Source organism: Tachysurus fulvidraco, chromosome 15 (assembly GCF_022655615.1).
Source record: "Tachysurus fulvidraco isolate hzauxx_2018 chromosome 15, HZAU_PFXX_2.0, whole genome shotgun sequence".
Taxonomy (NCBI): domain Eukaryota; kingdom Metazoa; phylum Chordata; class Actinopteri; order Siluriformes; family Bagridae; genus Tachysurus; species Tachysurus fulvidraco.
In genome coordinates, this window is record NC_062532.1 from 15,112,019 (window position 1) to 15,118,053 (window position 6,035).

Here is a 6,035-nt window from a genome sequence, read left to right on the forward strand (position 1 = left end):
ATGGAAAATAAAGTCTAACGAAAAAATTAGGATTAGGATCTCATCTGATTGTTTTGCGATTAGGATCTGAATTATTGCTGTATTTCATTTACGTGGCTTTTTGAACTGTACATCAACACAGTAATTGTGTCTCAATTATCAGTCCTTTAGCAAAGTTGTGTTTAAATGTTTTGGTAGACCAAAATGAACTAACAATCACCACAGAAAGTTTGCTAATGCTGACTTTACTGAAACTACTACTAAATGCCAATGAAGCATAAATTATCAAGCATTTTTATGGTACAGCTGATTAGCATGTAGTGATGCCCAGAAAACTTCATAAAAGGAAAAGCTCACAGAAAGATGAAAACAACAAAAAAATAACTAAACTGTGTTCCTAAGCATATTGTGCATAGTGTAAAACTGCCAGTAATGCAGCTCAGCCATTGCAACATGTCGACTACCATAAGCACACACTAACGTCCTGCTTTTATAGGCCACCATATATTTTGTGCTAATTGAACGGCTAGTCTAATTTGTCTTAATGGATTTGTATTTGGATTGTTTTCTTTCAAAAGATTAATATGAAGCAACTGCATTTTGCAAGATTTTCATTAAATATAAATTTGCTCAGGATCTCTAGTATGATACAGACATTTTTTCCAACTAACTGGATTTTCATGAATACCACATTTCTTGTGTGATTTCTCCTGCAAACAAATTACAAATAAATTTGTTCATATCCAGCTTGATAGATGAGAACCAATTTCTCTATTTAATATACAGCAGAATTTAAAATGAAGAGTGGATCCTTGTGGAGATTTTTTTTTAAAGCTGCCACTCAAACACCCTAAAGGGTCTATAGTATAACTCTTCTCATCAGAAAGCCTGTACAGTTGCATCCTGTCTCTCTTCCATTTTAACAGGCTGAACATTCTGATCCTTGTCTCCACCCTTTCCTGTGTTTCCCTTTACATTATGGACATGCTTTAGGATCACATTAGGCATTTTGGGTTAAACAGGATAAGTGTTACAGAAACACAGGATGTTGTACTGTACGTGATGTATGAAATGATTAATAGGGTTTTAGTTGCTACTAGATTTCCTCTTCAGCCTGACTTCAAAGCCCTTTACAGATTCCCTTCCAAAATGTAATGAAATTAAGAAAATATGCTGATGAGCCTACAGTACCTGAAAAAGGCATGGGCCCACATGGGAGCTATACGTTAATGTAGACAATGTCTAATGTTCATCACTGATGAAAAGTGCTGCCATTAGGTATTGCTTAATGAAATATGGAAGGTGTTCTGAAAAACCACAACATGTGGGCTCTTAAGAGTATACGGGTACTTTTACTGCCATAGCCATTTTTCAAATGATACTCAAGCCATGATGATACTGTATGTGGAACAACATGGTTTCCATGATGTTAAACAAGATTTCCATCATCATTTAATGATTTAAATGTTTGCCCATGTTTGAATGCTTGTGCATGTAATTACAAGGTTTGTGTTTATAATGTGTGGAGGTAATTCTTCTACAGTGCAGAACCCAATGCAGTCACAGACCTAAAGGACACAGCTTAGGCAGTGACATCCTATTTAGGTTGCCAAGGCAACATTACTGAAGAATCGGACAGCCAAAAAAGGCCCCACCTGGACCTGCTGTTGCTTCCCAGCACCTCTGGGGGGATGAGAGGAGCGAGTGAACGAGTAAAGAAGGGAGAAGAAGTAGGGGGGAAGGGCAGAGATAAAACGAGAGGCAGAGCAGAGACAGCAGCCAAGAGCACATGCCAAGAAACCCCGGAGACAGGGTTTCGTGCTTTGCCGCCAGATGTTGTGTCGTTTGGCCTTGTGTCGCCCAGCAAAGAGATCCAAGCTGACGAACCATTTTTCACTGTCATGCTGCGAACAGTGAGCAAAAGCGCACAGGGAAATTAAGACACTCCGCAACACTCCATTGCAGTGTAGGAAGAACAAGAGATGAGAAAAAAACATTAGAGACAGAGATGGAAAGATTCTGTGTGCATCATGCCCAGATTTGGAATAAAGAAGGAGGGTGGAGATGCCACCTGGTCTCTGACAATTCTGTCAGATCACATCAGTAGACCACAAGCTTATGTTCAAGACCTGGTGGCCCAGACAATATGAAGAAAGTTATGGAAAAATGGGATGGAAGGAAGCAGGTGCTAGCTGAGTACATATTGATGTGCTGTTCTCACAACACAGCTGAAATAGCAAAAATATTCCCTTCTGCACAGATTGTAGTTTCTTAACACTTGTCCCTGGAAACTAGTTTCTATGACTTAACAATCTGAGATATTTACATGACTTGCATAAGATGTAGATAGCATTCAATGGATATGACCTTGAAATATCATTTATAAGAAGTAGCACTACATCATATATCCCATGTAAGACAATAAAATCGATATTAATATAGCTTCTAACAAATTTAATAATAAATCTGTTTTACAATATGTGATTCTAGCAGTCTTTGATAATTATCACTTTCTGAGATGATCCCAGTTATATAACAGAATTCCATAACAGACTGTAGTAATCTGATCTTCATGTCATATTAAGCAATTAAGATGTTCTACCAAACTGGGTAAAAGGATTATTACCTTTCAGCTAAAAATAAAAATACTCATATGTTGTCATAATAGTAAATAAACTCTATGAACAGAGTGTTTGTATGCTAATTAGCTAGCTACACACCTGGAAATTAATTAATCCTCTAATTATTTCCATATCCTGCAAACTCATTGTATTCATATGCCATCCTCCTATTAATGGATTTTAGACAAGTCTCAATGCAGAGGTCTTTGCACACACAGATTTGAAATGGAAATTTTCTGACATGAAATTTGAAAGAATATTTTCACCAGATATCTTTGGTCTCTGTGGCAGTATATTTGAACACAATATACTTTCAAAGTCCACTGGTCAAGACAAAAGATTATCTGTTATGACCTACAGCTGTGTCTGTGACAGCAAATTCACCCCAAAACCGTAAAGTGTATACGTGGTTTTAGATAATAATGAAAAATCATCATTGCACCTCTAATTCGGTGTCCAATTAAATCACTTTGATACAGCTCAGACCACCATGGTAGAGAATTCAGCAATCATAAACTTTGCCTACTAAAACCACATGGAATTTGCATGCAGAATTATCCAGAAGAGAAAAACTGTGAAAACTAAATTTTCTAGGTCCAATTCTTCCAGCCACCTAGAGAGTAAGCACTAGGGGAGATAAGCTCCTGCTGGCTAGTTATCTGGAAATAACGATAATCTTATATATTTAATGTTCTATTTATATTTGCACATATATCCCTAAGAAATAAAGGAAAATATATGAATGCCAGGCGTGGTGAATATTCTATAACATTGATAATACAGCAACATTCACAGCATTTAGCAGACACCCTTATCCAGAGCGACTTACATTTTTATCTCATTTTATACAACTGAGTGTTAAGGGCCTTGCTCCGGGGCCCAACAGTGTCAGCCTGGTGGACGTCGGTATCAAACTCACAACCTTCCGATTCGTAGTCCAACAACTAAACCACTAGGCTACCCCATCTCATGTACTTTGTACATTGTAAATGATACATTGTCCATTTATATTTACAAGTCTGTTAGTTTCTTTTATGACTTATATTACTTATATTATTATACTATAAACATTCCCTTCCCTTTCAGTTTTTTTTTCTTTTTCTGTGTCTTGAAGATAATAAGACAAAAATGCAGTGTATTATTGTGTGTGTACATTGTGCCCTATGATTGGCATTTCCTTAAGGGTGTATTGCTGCTTTGTGCTCAGTGTTCCCGGGACAGCTTTCATATTCCCTATGTCCCTGATGAGGATAAGCAGTTACTGAAGATGAATAAATGATGAATGCTTCTTGTCATGTTGCAGAGAAACAGCAATGCCCTCCACCTTGTTGGAGGGCTTAAAGGAACATATTTTTCTTTGATTGTTACAAAACAGTGCATGTGTATGTTGCCCTGTGATGGTCTGGACTCTTATTCCTATTGTATTCCTTCTACACATCCAATGCTGGTAAGATCCACTACAATGTGTTAGATCCATTGTAACACTGACCAAGGATAAAGTGGTTTCTTTGATGAAGGTCTAACAGTTCATATGATTTTGTAATTTTCTGACCTCACTGTAGGGCTAGTACTTATAGACTTGCAATTTTTCCAGTTGTTCTCCTCTATCAGGAACATTTTAACATATTATACTGCATCAGCTAACAGCTTATTTTGTGTGGGCTTATTTCTAGAGCATATGTGCTTAAATTATTTGACATATAAACAAGATTTAAACCTTTTCTGAGACATAGACATTCTATATTTCTATGTAAAATAGGACAATTGCCATTAATTTTTTTTAATTGTCTAAAATTACAAAACACTGTGTACATTCCCAGCCACAAATGTCCATTTTCCACTAATTTTCCAGGTGTTATTCTTTTAAGCTTCTGATAAATTCAACAATAAGGAAAAACCTTGAAATGCTTTACTTCTGTCATTTTGAACACATATTTTAAATAAGAATGTATCACACACATGCCATATTTTGGCACATATACATCATTTGCTCTTTGCCCAGTACTGGACAGTCCTTCCAGCTGTGTTGTATTCATTGGTTTAGAAAAGGAGGTGGTCTCCAATGTCTGCCTGTCCCATCAATAACCCCAATCTGACAAAAGAATTGTCCAGAGGGGGAAGCAGAGGACAGTCCCTCTGGCCTGAGGCTTCTGCATTGACACACACACAGCAGGGCTGTTCACTGTGTCAAGTCACAAAGTCCCCAGGCCTGGACAACAATAGTTAGGAGGCCTGACCACAGAAAGAACATTAGATAATAATGGAGAGTATACCTGTATACCTGTATATAAAAAGTATACCTGGCCTAATTTGTGTTACCATTACATTTAAAACATGACACAAACATAATCCCAATTTTCTTATCAATTATTGAATTCCCAAAGAAATACATGTTTAACTGTGACTTGACTGTTACCCTTACCCCCACTAAATACTGAACAAACTTGACAATAGCTTATAGCAATTTAGCTAAATATAGAGAAAAGTAAGAGATAATTAAATGAGCTTTACTTTTTCTTACTGTTAGAGAATCCCAGAGTGTGCCTAAAGATTGAATTGAAGAATCTCAAATTCTTAAAACACCTTCTCAACAGTGACATAACCACAGCCATATACAAATTACCCCCCTTTATAATCAAGAGATGATTATGCTTGATGAATGCATGCTGCTAACAAGGTACTACTGTACAGCAAGACCAACCTTCGGGACAATGTGGTTCTAGAGAGCATTAAATTGGATAATCACAAACATTTGCACACCTATTAATGGCTAAAATAATGCCAATGAAACCTCAGTTCTAAAATAATTTTAAGCTATAGTATCATGTTGAAATCTATGGGACTAATGAACAGGTGCAAACATCTGTGAATTTATTCTTGAATTTCCATCTTGAGTTTCCTCTGGGATCAATAAAGTACCTATCTATCATCTTTGAAGCACTATTTTTAAATTCGAACTATGACCCTTCACTCTTCAGTCTCTTTTTCCCTGTCTCTGCCTCTCTCTTGCACTCTCTCTCTTTCTCAAATCCCTCTGTACAAATGGAGTTGAGTGGCAGGTCTGTTTCATCTACTATTGGCATACGTGCCTTTTATTCTTACCAGGCAACATCTGGAAACCAGCCTACAGTCAAATACATATACTTGCATTCACTTGATAAAAATAATTGATTACATAGACAGCTGGGTAAAGTCACATTTAACAACATAAAATTACATTGCCTATAAATTTATTACACAGGACCCTTTGATCAGTGCATCATTAATGATCTGGTTTGTTTGTAAGAAGTTAGTTTTCATGATTAATCCATCATTCTTCAGATACTATAAACAAAGTATCACATCACAACGGCTTCCGTTTCCCACTTCAAAAAATGTCTTATTAGTATATTGTGAGAGCTAACATAGATTTATTTTTGTTGTGTGTGTGTGTGT